Source organism: Oryctolagus cuniculus, chromosome 6 (genome assembly GCF_051225735.1).
Source record: "Oryctolagus cuniculus isolate XC-2025 breed Fujian yellow rabbit chromosome 6, ASM5122573v1, whole genome shotgun sequence".
Lineage (NCBI taxonomy): Eukaryota > Metazoa > Chordata > Mammalia > Lagomorpha > Leporidae > Oryctolagus > Oryctolagus cuniculus.
Window position 1 is genome coordinate 144,758,042 of NC_142872.1, and position 17,846 is coordinate 144,775,887.

At 39.7% G+C, this 17,846-nt stretch overlaps 1 protein-coding gene across 23 annotated transcripts in view; it reads right to left on the reverse strand.

Annotated features, from left to right (window-relative positions):
• SAMD12 (sterile alpha motif domain containing 12) overlaps positions 1-17,846 on the reverse strand; it is a 490,839-nt gene that overhangs the window by 373,470 nt on the left and 99,523 nt on the right. The gene's annotated exons all lie outside the window — the stretch shown is intronic.

Below are 17,846 nucleotides of genomic sequence, written 5' to 3' on the forward strand. Positions count from 1 at the left end.
CACTCTATCTCTCACTCCTTTTGTATGGTGAAGCTCACATTATGTTTAGTTTGCTATTTTAAAATTCATCATTAATAGCTTTCGGTTGTCTCAACATTTACACATAATTTAAATATTTTCTTGATATTTGTATTTAATGTATGCCCTAAATATTCAGCATTAATCAACATTTATTTTAAACTATAAATCTTGAGGAAAGGTTGATGCCTGTGTAATAATGCTGGTTGTATGAAATGCATAGTCATATATATAGTTAATGCTCAATAAATTATTCCAATAATAGTGAGTAATGCCACTGATATTTAAAGATGACAATCTTTTTTTTTTTTTTTTTTTTAAACTTTTATTTAATGTATATAATTTTCCAAAGTACGACTTATGGATTACAATGGCTTCCCCCCCATACCGTCCCTCCCACCCACAACCCTCCCCTTTCCCACTCCCTCTCCCCTTCCATTCACATCAAGATTCATTTTCGATTATCTTAATATACAGAAGATCAGCTTAGTATACATTAAGTATGGATTTCAACAGTTTGCTCCCACACAGAAACATAAAGTGAAAAATAATAGATGATTTTTTTTTAAATGATGATGAAATCAGAGCAGACCTATTGTCATGTTTAATCCCAGTGAGAGTCAAGTTGGGAATTGATAATTTCTTTTTTTCTTTTCTTTTTTTTTTTTTTTTTACAGAAGATCAGTTTAGTATGCATTAAGTAAAGATTTCAACAGTTTGCACCCCCATAGAAACACAAAGTGAAATATATTGTTTGAGTACTCGTTATAGCATTAAATCTCAATGCACAGCACATTAAGGACAGAGATCCTACATGAGGAGTAAGTGCACAGTGACTCCTGTTGTTGACTTTACCAATTGACACTCCTGTCTATGGCATCAGTAATCTCCCTATGCTCCAGTCATGAGTTTCCAAGGCTATGGAAGCCCTCTGAGTTCTCCGACTCTTATCTTGTTTAGACAAGACAAGGTCATAGTCAAAGTGGAGGTTCTCTCCTCCCTTCAGAGAACGGTACCTCCTTCTTTGATGACCTGTTCTTTCCACTGGGATCTCACTCGCAGAGATCTTTTGCCAGAGTGTCTTGGCTTTCCATGCCTGAAATACTCTCATGAGCTCTTCAGCCAGCTCCGAATGCCTTTAGGGCTGATTCTGAGGCCAGAGTGCTATTTAGGACATCTGCCATTCTATGAGTCTGCTGAGTATCTCACTTCCCATGTTGGATCACTCTCCCCTTTATTTACTCCATCAGTTAGCATTAGGAGGTACTAGACTTGTCTATGTGCTCCCTTAGACTCCCAGTCCCTTCACCATGACCAACTGTGAACTGAAACTGATCACCTGGAACAGTGAGATGGCATTGGTACATGCCACCTCGATGGGATTGAATTGGAATCCCCTGGTATGCTTCCAACTCCACCACTTGGGGCAAGTCAGCCTGAGCATGTCCCAAATTATACATCTCTTCCCTCTCCCATTCCCACCACCATGTTCAACAGGGATCACATTTCAGTTAATTTTCAACACTTAAGAATAACTGTGCATAAAGATGACAATCTTGAGAGTGAGAACTTCCTGTTAATATCTAAATATCTAGAATAGTTACATACACATTTACAAGTACTTTTTAGCAGGCTGCTTATGTTAGTAGAAGAGGCACTCTCCTAAACATGTATTGGGTGAGTATTTTATAATCATCAGTAATCTTTTTTTTAACACAGTGTTTCTCAACTTTCACTTGGCAGAAGACTCCCCTGAGAAGCTGGATAATTATTATTTTCCCCATACCTACCAGCCCTCCAAGTTCTGAGTAAGCCTAGGATAGGGCCCAGGAATCTTCACGGACAAGCATCTCAGGTATCTCTGATGAAGATCACACTCTGAGAAACAAAGTACTCCACTATCTTATAGTATCATTATCCTTTTTGAAAACAGAAAGGGAATTACATGTATTCTAAGGAGGTTTCTTGTATAATACTCCATTACTGCCTGTAATTTGACAATTTAATTTATATAACTCAATTTTGAATTTTGAGGACAGAGTTGGGCAAGAGGAGCCACTCATTTTTTGTTTTTGTTTTTGGAGGTTTTTATTTAATGAATACAAATTTCCTATGTACAGCTTTTAGGAGTACAGTGTTTCTTCTCCCCATTTCCACCCTCCCACCTCCACTCCTGTCCCACCTCCTACTCCCTCTCCCATTCCATTTTTCATAAAGATTCATTTTAAACTGACTATGTACAGAAAACCAACTCTATACTAAGTAGGATTTCAACTGTTTGCACGCACACACAAAGTATAAAGTACAGTTTGAAGACAAGTTTTACCATTGATTCTCATAGTATACCTTGTTAAGGACAAAGGTCCAACATAGGGAATAAGTATACAGTGACTCCTGTTGTTGATTTAACAATTAACACTCTTATTTTTGACATCAGTGACCACCCAAGACTCTTGACATCAGCTACTGAGGCTATGGAAGTCTTTTGAGTCCACAAACTGTCAGTATTTAAACAGGGCTATATGCAAAATGGAAGTTCTCTCCTCCCTTCAGAGAAAAGTACATCCTTCTTTAATGGCCCCTTCTTTCCACTGGAGTCTCACTCACAGAGATCTTTCATGCAGAACAGTTTTTGCCACTGTGTGTTGGCTTTCCATGCCTGAAATGCTCTCATGGGATTTTCATCCAGATCCGAATGCGTTAGGGACCGATTCTGAGGTCAGAGTGCTGTTTAGGGCATTTGTCATTCTATGAGTCTGCTATGTGGACTGTTTCCCATGTTGGAGCTTTCTCTCCTTTGTAATTCAATATAATGCTATTAGCAGGCACTTCGTTTTATTTATGTGATCCCTTTGACTTTTGATCCTATTTATATGATCAGTTCCACACTTAATATGATCACTTTATCACAAAAGATGGGATTAGTGCCACCCAGCTAAATGGGACTTGGAGTCCCATGGCAAGTTTTAAGCTTCACCCTTAGAGGTAAGTCTGTGGGAATGTGTGCTGATCTATACAACTCCTCCCTCTCTTTTTCCTACTCTTATTTTTAACTGGGACCTATTTTCAATTGACTTAATACACCTCTGATTAATTCTATGTTAAGTAAAGAGTTCAACCCATGGTATTAAGTAGAAAAAAATGAAAAAAATAATAAAATGAAATAATAAACTACTCCTCGACAGTCAAGACAAGGGCTGTTCAAGTTATTGCTTCTCTAAGAGTCAGGTTCACTTCTACAGGTTTCCTTTTTGGTGCTCTGTTAGTTGTCACAGATCAGGGAGAACATATGGTATTTGTCCCTTTGGGACTGGCTTATTTCATTAATATGATGTTTTCCAGATTCAACCATTTAATTGCAAATCAATGGATTTCATTTTTTTTAACCGTTGTGTAGTATTCCATAGAGTACTTATTCCATAGCCTCTTTATCCAGTCTTTGTTTGACAGGCATTTAGGTTGATTCCATGTCTTAGCTATTGTGAATTGAGCTGCAATGAACATGTAGGTGCAGATGACTGTTTTATTTGCTGATTTCATTTCCTTTGGGTACATTCTGAAGAGTGAGATGGCTGGGTAGTATGGTAGGACTAGATTCAGAGTTCTGAGGTATCTCTAAACTGTCTTCCATAGTGGCTTTACCAGTCTGCATTCCCACCTACAGTTGGTTAGGGTACCTTGTGCCCCACATTCTCACCAGCATCTGTTGTTAGTTGATTTCTGTATGTAAGCCATTCTAACTGGGGTGAGGTGAAACCTCATTGTGGTTTTGATTTGCATCTCCCTGGTGGAGAAGCCAGTCATATTATAAATCAAGTGAGAATGATCCCTCCCCCTGGTTATGCAGTGTGCACCTTGCTTGGCCACGGTCAGTGGGCAGTGGGAAAGGCACATGCCGGAGAGTGGCGCCTATTGGTTGAGTTATTACAGCCCAGCCCTACCAGGCACCAAATGCCCAGAATCTCTCCAAGTACTTCCCTAAAAAGCTGGTGAAGAGAAACACCATTTATTTACTCTACAATTATTTTCAACATTCCCATTTAAGACCTTGGGTCAACAGTTAAATGTGCTAATGACTCACAATATTCAGTAGATTAATTTCCTTCAAGGAAAGAAATTGTATATGCAGTTACTTTACTACTGATGTTAATGCTATTATAGCTTGAAGTTTCTTGGGAAATTCAAGCTAAAAGCTATAATAGCACTGCCTTCATTAAGAAAAAAAAACAACTGTGACAGTCTGTGATATCATATTTTTTCCACAAAGAACCTACTGGAATTCAAATATTACTTTGCTTATCATCAACAACTCATCTAGCACAGAAGGAAATTGAACTAACAAAAGGGATGTCATAGTGCAATAGATTCACCAAATCAGAAAAGAACAAATAAATAAATATCAAAACTCAAAGTTGCAGAGATTAATTTAATGTGGTACTTCCCTGGAAAGCACTCAGAATGATGGGACTATGAAGGGAAACAAAAGATCAATTTTTATTTAGGGGAACTGACAGCAATTGAAATTGAAACATTCATGTAAAGAGAAAACCATTAAAAACTGTAGGAGATTTAACAATTCCACTTTTCTCCCACTGTTTACATTGTTATTTTAAGCAACTTAATATGCAATGCCTAGCAGGTCAATTGGCAAATTTAGAAATCTTTATTTAAAAAAAGCACATACATAGACATTTTGTGGACCAGAAAATCTGGGTAGATTTGCTAAAGCGAACTTCAGATCAATTTTTGCTGAACCTCTCCTGTGTCAGTTATCATGGAGGGGCACCAGCAACCCCACAGTTCCAGCTGAAGTGGTACTGTCTTTCTTAAAGCACTACATTCAAGTTTCTATAGCATGCTCTAAAGCAAAGGGGGGAATTTTAAATTCTTTCTAAACACCGTACAGCAGAAATTCCATGCTGGAATGAAAGTTTGCATTGATCTTTACAATGTCATAGAGACCACTTAACGGGAAATTAGACACATTTATTTGCAGTTATTTTGTAAGGACACACAACAGGGGTGCATCCAGGTATGCACAGAACAAAGAGGCAGCCTTTTGCAAATACTTGATGCTACTTTTAGGACAAACAAATCAAATATGCCTTTCTGCTCATCAATGAAATCTCAACCTCCAATCTTAATTTAATAAATGAATACATTAATCAGTAGTTGGACATTTCTGAGACAGAATGGGGCACCATAGTGGGTGCTTTTTCATTTCCAGCTCTGTATCCATCCCCTTTCAGCTGGAAGTAGGATCTGCACTGTAACACTTCTGGGTTCACAAATCAATTGGACAAATAAAACAGTAAAGGTAATTCCTTAACTCTGAAGACTTTGGTAGAAAGTTTCAGAACAGAGACATTTGTCTACTCAACTTAAGGTTGGAGACTTACATGCAGAGATTGGGTCAAGGAGTAAAGCAAAGAAAGACAAAACAAAACAAAAAGTAAAGCGTAAAACATGACACTGTGAGTCCTAGATCCAGCCATGCCTGAGCTCTGATGGGCTTTTTCAGTTTTATGAGCCTATAAATGTCTGCCTCATTATTTGGTCAGTTGGCTGATTTCATAAAATAGTTTGAGTTGCTTCTATAATTGAACAAATTCTGGAGAATTCAAACACAGATCAGCTTGCAATGAAACAGGGTCATGGAGCCAGCACTGCATCTCAGTGGGTTAAGCTACCACCTGAGATGCTGACATCTCTGAGTGCTGATTCAAGTCTCAGCTGCTCCACCTCTGACACAACTCCCTGCTAATGTGCTTATTATTAAATCAGCTGAAGACGGCCCAAGTACTTGGGCCCCCACCATCCACGGGGGAGCCCAGATGGAGTTCTTGGTTCCTGGCTTCATTCTGTCCCAAACCCAGCTGTTGCAGCCACTTGGGGAGTGAGCCAGCAAATGGAAAACCTACTCCCCTCTTTCTGTCCCTGCCTCTAACTCTGCCTTTCAAACAACTAAATAAATCTTCTAAAATAGATATGGTCATGCAAGATAACAAATAATATTTTTTATGAGACCACAACAAAGTAGAAAAAAATCCATCAGAATGTTGTTAGAGAAATACTACGTTTTCCAGTTTAGGGCTTACATCCTTAGCAAGGTACTCTGAGTTCTCTATGACCTCCTCCCAATTATTTTTCCAATGAGATCACACAGAACATTGTTCTGTGCTTTCTAAGATCCATTCTTACTGATCTACTAGCCACACCCATGCATGATTTGCCCTTTGTGCCTCTTTCCTTTGCTCACACCATTCTCCTGGCTTAGAATGCCCTCTGTCACACCTTCACCATTGTTCAGGCAATAGACCATTCTTCAAAGCCAAGTACAAATATCATTTCCTCTGTGAAGTTTTCCCCAATTTTCCAGTCAATTATTGCTCTTCTATAAAGCTTTTGCTTATATCTAGTAATATGTGTGAAGAAAATTTTGTGCACTGTTGGAAGCTACACAAAGGTCAGCTATTTTTAATATTACTGAGTCCTGGTAAGATTGTTTTTCTTGTAGTTATGTCATATATGTATCTTCTTCAATGACTATGAACATCTTGAGGGCAGGGACCATCTTTATTTTTATGTTTTGGCAACATAAACACTAAAATGATGGGTACATTTCAGATCTGCAGTAGTCCTTTGATTCTTCTTCTGCAAACCTAAAGCCCTTAATAATTAAGCATTTCCAAATGCAGCTAGCTCAAAGACAAGGACATTTAAGGTAATATTTTAAAACTAAAATATTAAATCCCCGTAAAGATGAATAGAGTTGAAAACTTTAAAGGGAATAGTGTTTGAACACACCGATTAAGAATTGTTAAAAGAGGGTTCTAGAAGGGCTGTGAGGAGTGCAAATGGCACTTAAAGCTGATTGTTTAATTCACATGGTGCTCTCTAACGGGCTGACCATCGAGTGCCCTAAGTTGAGCTGAATGACTAGAGTAGGAAGCTTAAACATGTATAGAGTGTCATGTGTTTACAAAGTGCTTTCTCTCAGTTCATCTTCACAGCAGTTTTGGGAGAAAGGTATTATTCCTATTTCCAGATTGGCTTTACAGCAGATTCTGGAGAAGGCAGAAGGGAGTCCCAGAACTCATTCATCTCCCCATCCATTCACAGCAAACATCTATTGAGCACTGTGAGCCAGACATTCTCATCTCATTACTCTCTTTACTGCCACAAGATGGGGAAGGCTAACAAATAGTCACAGATTATTCATTCTCTTTTTATCTATAATATATTTAAAGTGGTTCACAAATTGTTTAGGTTGTAGACCATCTGTGGATCATTATGCTCTTTGCACATGAAATGCTGATTTAGTCAATATAGGAATTAAATAGAGACAATTATGGGTTCTATCAAATGCTTACCCTGAACTAGACTGTGGTTTGGACAAGCGGTGGTTGTTATTATAGATTAAGACAAGTCTTTGAAAAAATATTAATACTGCAGAAATAATAGTTTTATTAAATTACTCTTTTTTTTTATTTGACAGGTAGAGTTATAGACAGAGAGACAGAGAGAAAGGTCTTCCTTCCATTGGTTCATTCCCCAAATCGCCAATCCGAAGCCAGGAGCCAGGTGCTTCTTCCTGGTCTCCCATGTGGGTGCAGGGGCCTAAGCACTTGGGCCATCCTCCGCTGACTTCCCAGGCCACAGCAGAGAGCTGGACTGGAAGAGGAGCAACCGGGACTAGAACCTGGCGCCCATATGGGATGCCAGTGGCGCAGGCAGAGGATTAACCAAGTGAGCCACGGTGCCAGCCCCTAAATTACTCTGTATTTGTGCACTGAGGAAGGGCCACCTGTATTTAGTGTTAGCATCCTTATATCAGCTCATAGAACAGCAAGAAATTTTGGGAACATAACTCAAAACTCCCTTGGTCTAACTCAAGCTGTGCTCAGTAAAAGTGTGTGGACAGGGGTGTTGATGGAGCAGTTCTTGAGTCTGCCTCCTTGACTTCTGTGATGATAAGTCCCTTTGCCATTCCTCACCTTTCCCGATTCCTACATTCTGAGAGGTGAAACCTTGATCTCTATGCATTCACTCCAGCTAGCCATCAATAACCAGCAAATCCAAATGCTGTCCCCCAGAGGGTTTAACTAGCTGATGTTTTGCATGCCTTTACTCAAGACTCACTTCCCAGTAGACCACAGTCCTTAGCACTCCCTCCAGCATTCATTCCCATGACCTGCTAATCCTTGGAGATATTTAAATAAGGAATCTTGCTCTGGGTGTTCTCCTAAGAAAGGATTGCCAGTTCCAAAATCCTGCTCTCACAAATGGAGAGCCACAGAGACACAGAGAATTGTGATTCTCACGTTCACATTCCAATTGCCTCCCTCAATTCCCCACTCACACCAGGGCTTGTGAATTTGCTAAGAGGGTTTTCTAGGGCCCTGGGAAAAAGATAAAATTCAAAGTAGCTCACATTTCCAAGGACACAAACTCCTTGATCTTTTATTTTGCCAGTGACTTCTCCAACCTTCCCTTATCTCTGTCACATAGTTATTGGTTCCTGCCCTCTATCTTGGGGCTATGATTTATGTTTGTTAAGACCCCAGTATCATGGTCTAGTTTAAACACTCCTTTACAATTGCTGTCTGGTTGTTTCATTTATGTTGATTTTGGCTATTGTAATGGCATCTCCATTTAGTTAAGTATTTTGGACAGATGTTTTATATTGTTTATATGTACTACTTACACTAAACATGTGTAGTGCTCAGTACAGGAAACCTGGGAGCTCTGGGAATGTAGAATGCTATCCTGCACACAAGCAAAGCAGCTCAGTCCTTAAAAGGTGCAGACATTTTTATTTCTCCTTTCTTGAGTTCAAAAATATTCTGGTTCCAATTATCTTTTCATATTGACTCTTTTTTTTCCCTGAAATCTAACCTATAGCTTTTTGCTGTTGATTTTTTTTTTCAGATAAATCCTGTTTTTTCTATTTATAATTTTTTTATTCACATAAAGTTAAAAGATTTCATATATACAGATTTGGAAGCATGGTGGTACTTATGAAACCCTCCCTCCTGCCCATGTTCCCACCCTCTCTTCTCCTTCCTTTTTTATTCTTTCTTTTGATTATTATAATGGCATACTTTGTTTATTTTTTAGTCATAAGCTTAACCCTCCACTAAGTAAAGAATTCAACAAGGGGCTGGCACTGTGATGCAGTGGGTTAACGCCCTGGCCTGAAGTGCCAGCATCCTATATGGGCGCCAGTTCGAGACCTGGTTGCTCCACTTACGATCCAGCTCTCTGCTATGGCCTGGGAATGCAGTAGAAGATGGCCCAAGTCCTTAGGCCCCTGCACCCACATGGGTGACCCAGAAGAAGCTCCTGGCTCCTGGCTTTGGATTGGCACAGCTCCTGCCATTGCAGCCATTTGGGTTGTGAACCATCGGATGGAAGACCTCTCTTTCTCTCTGTGTAACTCTGACTTTCAAATAAATAAATAAATAAATAAATAATTTTTTGAAAAAAGAACAAATAGCAAGAAGAGAAAAAACACTGTTTCTCAACAGTAGAGATTAGGGCTATAAACAATAATCAAATCTCAAAATTTCAGTTTTGCTGATATATATTGCATTTTTAAGAATGTTTGCTTATTTGAAAGGCAGTGTTACAGAGGGAGAAGCAGATTCACAGAGAGAAATCTTCCATCCACCGGTTCACTCTTCAAATGACAACCATGACTGAGGCTGGGCCTGGGTGACACCAGGAGCCAGAAGTTTCTTCTGGCTATTCCACCTGGGTGGCAGGGACTTGGGCCATCCTCTGATGCTTTCTCAGGACATTTGCAGGGAGCTGGATCAGAAGTGGAGCAGCTGGGACTTGAACCAACACCCATATGGGATACTGGTGCTGCAGGTGTTGACTTATGCTGCTCTACCATCCTCCCCCTACCCCCCTTCTTTTTATTAGTTACCACAGATCAGGGAATTCATATGATATCTGTCTTTTTGGAACCGGCTTATTTCACTAAGTATAATAGTTTCCAGTTGCATCCATTTGTTGCAAAAGATAGGATTTAATACTTTTTATGGCTGAGTAGTAGTCCATAGTGTATGTATACCACATTTTCTCTATCTAGTCATTAGCTGCATTGATTCCATATCTTGGATACTGTGAGTTGAACTGCAATAAACATGGGGGTACAGATAACTCTTTCACATGCTTATTTCATTTCATTTGGGTAAGTTCCCAGGAGTGGGATGGCTGAGTCATATGGTGGATCTATTTTCAGATTTCTGAGGAATCTCCACACTGTCTACCACAATGGCTGCACTAGTTTACTTTCCCACCAATAGTGTATTAGGGTACCTTTCCTCTCACATCCTTAAAAAGCATTTTTAAAAATTTTTAAATTTTAATGTTTATTTTGTTTTTAACACATTCAGTGTGATTTGCAGATACAATCTAAGAACATAATGATGTTCCCTTCCTCCATCCCTTCCCCCACTCCCTCCCATCCTCCTTCTTTCTTGCTTTTTTTGCTCTTGAGATAACATATTCTAAATTTACATTACAATAAAATGGCTCAATACTTCACCAAATAAGTTTAATAAGTAAAAAGCAAAAAGGCCCTAGTTTAGTGAGAATATAGAGATTAGCTATAAACAATAGTTGAATGAGCTGGTGCCATGGTTCACTCGGCTAATCCTCCGCCTGCGGTGCTGGCACTCCGGGTTCTAGTCCCGGTTGGGGTGCCGGTTCTGTCCTGGTTGCTCCTCGGGACAGGCAGTGGAGGGTGGCTCAAGTGCTTGGGCCCTACACCCGCATGGGAGACCAGGAGGAAGCACCTGGCTCCTGGCTTTGGATCGGTGCAGCACGGTGGCTGCAGCGCACTGGCCGTAGCGCCCATTTGTGGGGTGTGCCAACGGAAGGAAGACCTTTCTGTCTCTCTCTCTCTCACTAACTCTGCCTGTCAAAACAAAACAAAGCAAAACAATAGTTGAATGGAAAAATGACCCATATACAGTAAATTTTAAAGTAATCACAGATCATTAAAACTACATTAGTATAACATTTTTAACCATTGGTTTGACAAAAGTATAAAACAAATTTTACAAAATTATATTTGCAGCAATACTGATACACTTTTTTTTAAATTTTAGCTCCCATATATAAGGGAGAACATGTGGTATTTGTCTTTCTGGGTCTGTCATATTCACTCAACATGATGTTCTCAAGTTGCATCCACTTTGTTGCAAATGGTAGAATTTTTTTTCCCCAAATTTTGAAATTTATTTAAGGTGAACAAATTTCAAGTATTCCATATATAAAGAATAAGGAGCACAGTGATACTTCCACACTACCTTCATTCTCACCTACACTTCCACCTTTCATCCTCCTTTCTTATTTTAATTTTTACAATGATACATTTTCAATGTATTCTATGATCATAAGCATTCATTGTTTTTTGATTTCTGTATGAGAGTCATTCTAATTGGGGTAAGGTGAGACCTCATTGTGGTTTTCATTTGCATTTCCCTGATGACTAGTGATCCTGAGCATTTTTTTCATGTGTTTACTGACAATTTGAATTTCATCTTTTGAAAAATGCCTGTTCAAGTTCTTTGCCCATTTCTTAACTGGATTGTTTATTTTATTGTTATGGAGTTTCCTGGGCTCTTTATAAATTACAGATATTAATCCTTCATCAGTTCCATTATTTGCAAATATTTTCTCCCATTCTGTTGGTTGCCTCTTCACTTGTGTGTTTCCTTTACACTGCAGAAGCTTCTCAGCTTGATGTGATCCCATTTGTCTATTTTTGCTTCTTTTATCTGTACTTCTGGGGTCTTTTCCAAGAATTATTTGTTTTCACAGGATTTTTTACAGATGCCATATTTCCGCAAGTTCCATATTATAGGACTGTTCTAAGAAAACTAAAAACCTTTCTTATCTTTCCTTATATGGGTGAATCTCTCTCCTCACAAATAATCCGTGGAGAAGAGACATCTTAATTTCTGATGGTTGCTAGCTCAAAGTGGGTACTAGACATGTTAGTTACCAGGTAAACACAAGCTTAGAAGAAAAAGATAACATTATCTAAAGGACATTCACACATGTGTCCACCCAAATCACTTCAGTTACACAGATTTACTCCATTTCATGGTGGTTCTAACATGACTCTGGAGACAGCTCAAGCTTCCATCACTGTTGCAGCACTCACTCACCAGCTTACCTGGGGAAATTATTTCATTGCCGTGCATATTAGTTTCCTTGCTTATAAAAAGGTGATAATAACAATACCATCCCAACAGGGCTGCAGAGCAGATTAAAGGTTATATTACTGATTTATAATTCTAGTTCTTGATGCATAATAAGTGACTGAGAAATGTTTAAAACAAAAAATCAAAGTAAAGCATTTCACATCCACAAGGGCAACCTGTAGGTATTTCAGATGATGAATCATCTTGAAGCTCATGTTTATAGAACATGCTTATTGGCAGAACCACAAGGGCCCACAGAGTCTGCTGGCACTGCCCATCAGGAGGATGTGAACTGTCATATAACAGAACAGAAATGACCACACACTTATCAGCTGTTTTCCAAAGGCAATATGGCCTGTAGGTTTGTAGACTTCTATAAAACCAGCCAGCATTTATTGGTAATGCTTTAATTTTTCAATAAGTGAGTTTGTAGAAAGTCTTTTGATTGTAACTCAATTAATTATAAATTAGCTTATACCTTCAACCCCAGAATTGGTTGGGGGAGGAAGTCTCTGAAATGCACTCATAATTGGAAATGTTACCTTCATTCACGATTGAACCAAGGACCTGAAACAATGGTACTCAGATTCTATTTCTCTCCCTCTGTCCAATAGGGAAATAAGAAGGCCCAGAATCATCTCTTAGAAATGTAGCTGTAATAGTTTTACACAGAGAGAGGAGAGGCAGAGAGAAGAGAGGTAGAGAGATATACAGAGAGAGAGAGAGAGGTTTTCCATCCGGTGGTTCAGTCTCCAATTGGCCACAATGGCTGGAGCTGTGCCGATCCAAAGCCAGGAGCCAGGAGCTTCCTGTAGGTCTCCCACGTGGGTGCAGGGGCCCAAGGACTTGGGCCATCTTCCACTGCTTTCCCAGGCCCTAGCAGAGAGCTGGATCAGAAGTGGAGCAGCTGGGACTAGAACCGGCGCCCATATGGGATGCTGGCGCTTCAGGCCAGGGCATTAACCTGCTGAGCCACAGCACGGAAGTTAATAGTTTTAGCAAAAAGTCCTACATAGATCTCTCCTTGACTCACCTTTGGTCTCACAGCCACCTCTGAACTAAATATCTAGGCAAAAGGGTGGTGTCTTTGAAGGAAAGACATAAGTCACATGCCCACCACCATGGGTGAAGGACCAGTGGCTCCACCAAACCACGGTAATGTGTTCCCCATAGGATTGAGGGCCTGTGTTATTAAAGGAATAGGAGAGGATGACATATAACCTAAGAGAGTTCCCTGGCCGGCGCCATGGCTCAATAGGCTAATCCTCCACCTAGCGGCGCCGGCAGACTGGGTTCTAGTCCTGGTCAGGGCGCTGGATTCTTTCCCGGTTGCCCCTCTTCCAGGCCAGCTCTCTGCTGTGGCCCCGGGAAGGCAGTGGAGGATGGCCCAAGTGCTTGGGCCCTGCACCCCATGGGAGACCAGGAAAAGTACCTGGCTTCTGCCTTCAGATCAGCGTGATGCGCCGACCGCAGTGCGCCGGCTGCGGTGGCCATTGGAGGGTGAACCAACGGCAAAAGGAAGACCTTTCTCTCTGGCTGTCCACTCTGCCTGTTAAAAAAAAAAAAAAAAAAAAAAAGAGTTCCCTTTCAATGAAAAGTAACACTGGCAGAACAAAATCTACATCATATTAACTATAGGACTAATATTTATATCTCAATAAATTATAAAATGGTCTTCCCCTCCTCATCCTTTCTTCTCATACTCCTATTCTCACTATACCCCAAGCCCCAAAGAGTCCAGAAGGACAAAGACTGCTGCCTCTGTATTTCATGCATGTAGCACACGTAACATTTTCTAAGTGATCAATGCATTCTTATTGTTCTAAACTGGGCATAAAGGGGAATCTCACAATAACATGTGAGCCCAAGACATCCTGGTTAGTCCTTAGTATATAGCATATATCTTTGAAAAGGTTTTTTTCATATGCTAGCATACCGCCATCATGCTAAACACCTCTGGCTTCATGAAGAAAAGCGTGAAGAAATTTGTTCCAAGCATAAGGCTTCATGAGGCTTCTGAACTAGGATGTAAATTACTGGACTGCATGGGCACGTCTTTTTTTTTTTTTTTTTTTTCTCTTATCTCTGTAGCCTCAGTATCAGGCACAAGGGACTAGTAACACGGCATACAATCAACAACCAAAAAAGTTATGAAGTCTTAAGGAAGGAGAACATGGAAACCAAAGTTTGAATCAGTAGCTTTGCGTGGCAGAGCTAGATTTAAGCAGGAGATGTGGAAATGCAGGTAACTGTCACCAGCAGACAAGTCAAGAAAAGTCAGCAGACAAGCAAGTTTGTCACATGCAAATGAAAGAAAGAAAGCCAACTGCATGGCAGCACTCGTTGTTTCTCCATGACTCTATCCTCACTGGAGAAACACCTTTCTGGAACTTGGGAAGAACTGTCTCTCCACACCCCTAAGTTCCATCTCTTCTGGAGCAAGCTCCAGAGAACGCCTTCTGCCAGACTCAGCACATGACTACAAACTATTATTTACTGAGCATTTACTGCATGCTAGACATTTTGCCAGGCACTTGACACCTTTAATTACATTAGTTGTTAATAAAGAGAAGACTGAATGGCTAAGGTTTCCCAGTGGGCCTAAGTTATACCAAAATTTCAGTGAAGGTCTGGCTGACATTCTTACATTATTTATCCTGCATAGAGATTGCAAGTCCTCTAGGGCTACTTCCTTTGTTAATGTAGTACAGTATGTTGATGCCCATTGTAAACTACATGGAGCACAGGTTTACCCTTTTGAAGACTTACAGATGTGCAGCGGCTGTACCTTTGTTTGCAAGTGATGTTGGAGTACTTGATGTTTGTTTTTCTGTGCATAGGGATGTTGAGGCACAAGCATGTATGCATGTTTTACCATTACAACTGTTCTGTCCAAAGATGATCTACTAATACAATGCCCTTCAAGAACACATTGACATTAAAAAAAAAAGTGAGCCACAGATTGTCTAGAACTGTATACTTTTAAAGTTAGGACTTGCTTTCACTAAAGAAAGTGATTTGGCATCTAGGCTGCGTATGCTAGATAATTTGACTAAAGAAGCCACAGAATCATTGCTTATGCTCAAGTTATTAGATTACATTGAAGTTCACTGTTGGAAAAATGTAATAATTATGTTGGTGCTTTCATAAGTGTAATTGCCTCTTGTATGATTACTGATAATTTCAGGTAATTGTCAGCAATATGAAAGACTTTTCTGTGGTCCCACACTAGACAATACCCTAGGGAAAGCATTACAGAGCTGAGGGGGAATTGAGAGAGGCAAGAGTGAGTTCATTCCTAGTATAACTTGCTTGGTTTATTCTCTAAAGTAAATATATTATTTGACCAGAATGATTTAATTACCTAATATGACAGCCATCTGCTGAAATACAACTCCCACTTTTAGCAAAGAAAAAAATACATGTAAAAATAACTTTCCTTCTTAAAATTCCTGACCCCACAGAAAACATAATCAATTTAAGTCATTTAGATGCCTACCTAAACATTCTTACACCTGGAATATCTAAATTGGCAGGCATGGCAAGAGATCACACTACAAGGGTGTGAGGTACTTCAAAACATGTCCATTACTAGTGTCAAGGAAAGAAAATTTCACTCACATAACACAAATCAACATTTTCCTCACTATTAGGATGAGTATAAAAGAACTACAGAAAGATAACTTAAAACAAAAACGTTCACTGGGATCGATACCTGTAGTCTAAGGCACATATATGGATTAAATTTTCTGAAAAAATATATAACTAATTTGTGAAGACACAGCCTCTCAATGGGAAAATGTTAGGAAAAAAAAAAAAAAAAAAAGGACTGGATGCCCAGGGAAAGTAATCAGAAAGCCAGGTGGCACATGCTTCTATGCTGGGGGACTCAGCAGTAGGCTATCTAAAGATAATCACTTACATTTTTGCTCTACCCAAATATCAAAAGGTCAGAGTGGCTCAATTTACTGTTTCTTATACAATTTTTTTTCATTGATTTAGAAAGGAGAAGAGCAAAATGATAGTAAAACTCCAATCAGCTTGAGAGAAAGGTTAAAGCCATTCTTTTTTATATCCATTCTGGGTAGTGATCCATAAAAAATAATTAGGACAAGGGTAAACCTATTATGTAGCACGGATTTGCTATCACTCTCGTCAATCTGCATTTGCTCAGGCACTAAAGATTTGTTGGACTCTGTGTAGATTTATAATTAAAATGCACATCAAATGTATATGCGTAAATTTTTCTTCCTTCATGCCATCTTGTCCAAGCCTGGGAAAATGCCTTCTGATCCTTCCTCTTTAGTCTAAGCCAGCATCATTTTGCATGCTGATCTAAAAAGTGTAGTCTTTCTCCACTCTCTAGTTTATTTGTGCATTGACCAATTCTTCACGTATTTCTAAACATCCATCATGCGGCTGTTATCTCCACACAGCACTCACTGTCTGTCACATTTCCTCTGATCCTCCCTTTGAGCTAAGCGCCTTTAACACTGGCTGCCATGTCTATTTCCTTCATCCTGCAGCTGAGCACAGGTGGCTGAGCACAGGGTCTCTGGCTCTCAGATGCTGGCTCTGTTATGCATAAGATTTTGTATTAGAGACCTGTCAGAGCTGGCCTGAAGGAGGCTACATTTGAAATCATTTCTCTTATTGAGAGATAAGTGCTTACTGTCATTTATTCTTCCATTCTTGCTTTTACCTTTCACACTACTTCCATATTTATCCTCCAGCTGCCTGCATATTTGACAATGCCATTGCCGATAGTGTTATACTTCCAGATATGCTCGCTTATGGCTGAAGTGACTGATGCATGACCTTCAGCATTCTCTATGCTTAATACACACATCCTGCTGCCTACAAGACTGTATGAGCTGTGTTGATTATCTCAAAGCAGGTCCTTATTGTCCTTAATGGTAATAATAATGCTAAGTGATAAGGCCAAGAATTTATTAAGCTTCTTTCTTCCCAGGTAATTAAATGTCAGATCCCTGTAACTGCCTCATTGTTGGCTTTTGGCCAGACTTAGAAGCCATAGAACAAATACAAAAGAAAAGGTTTTCTGCTTCATTGTACAGCAGGAGATATTTTGCCTAGCTTTTCAAGCACATATTGGATTATTCCAGAGGGAATCTTACAGTAAGTTTGTGTACATATTTATCAGCAGGAAATACAGTTTTCCAAGGAAATCCTGGTCATTTAACAAGGTCTCTAGCCTATATGGTAATAAATTTATCCAGTGCTCCCCAAACTGTGAACTCTTATGGATGAGACTGGTGTCATTTCATCTTTGTTTTGCTTAGTGTTCAGCACAGTGGTAACAGTTTAAACAATGATTGTGTGACACACACATACAAAGGGTATGGAAAGGGAGAAAACAAATGGGAGAGACAGGCATCAGGATTTTGAGAGGGAGAACCCATGTATTCCATTCAACTGGATTTCAGTTCAAGGTACTAGGACCTCTCTGAATGGATTGGTGGGCTTGATAAATGTTGTTTCTGGGCTGGTACTGTGGCATAGCAGGTAAAGCTGCCACCTGCTGTGCTGGCATTCCATATGGGTGCTGGTTCAAGTCCTGGATGCTCCACTTATGATCCAGCT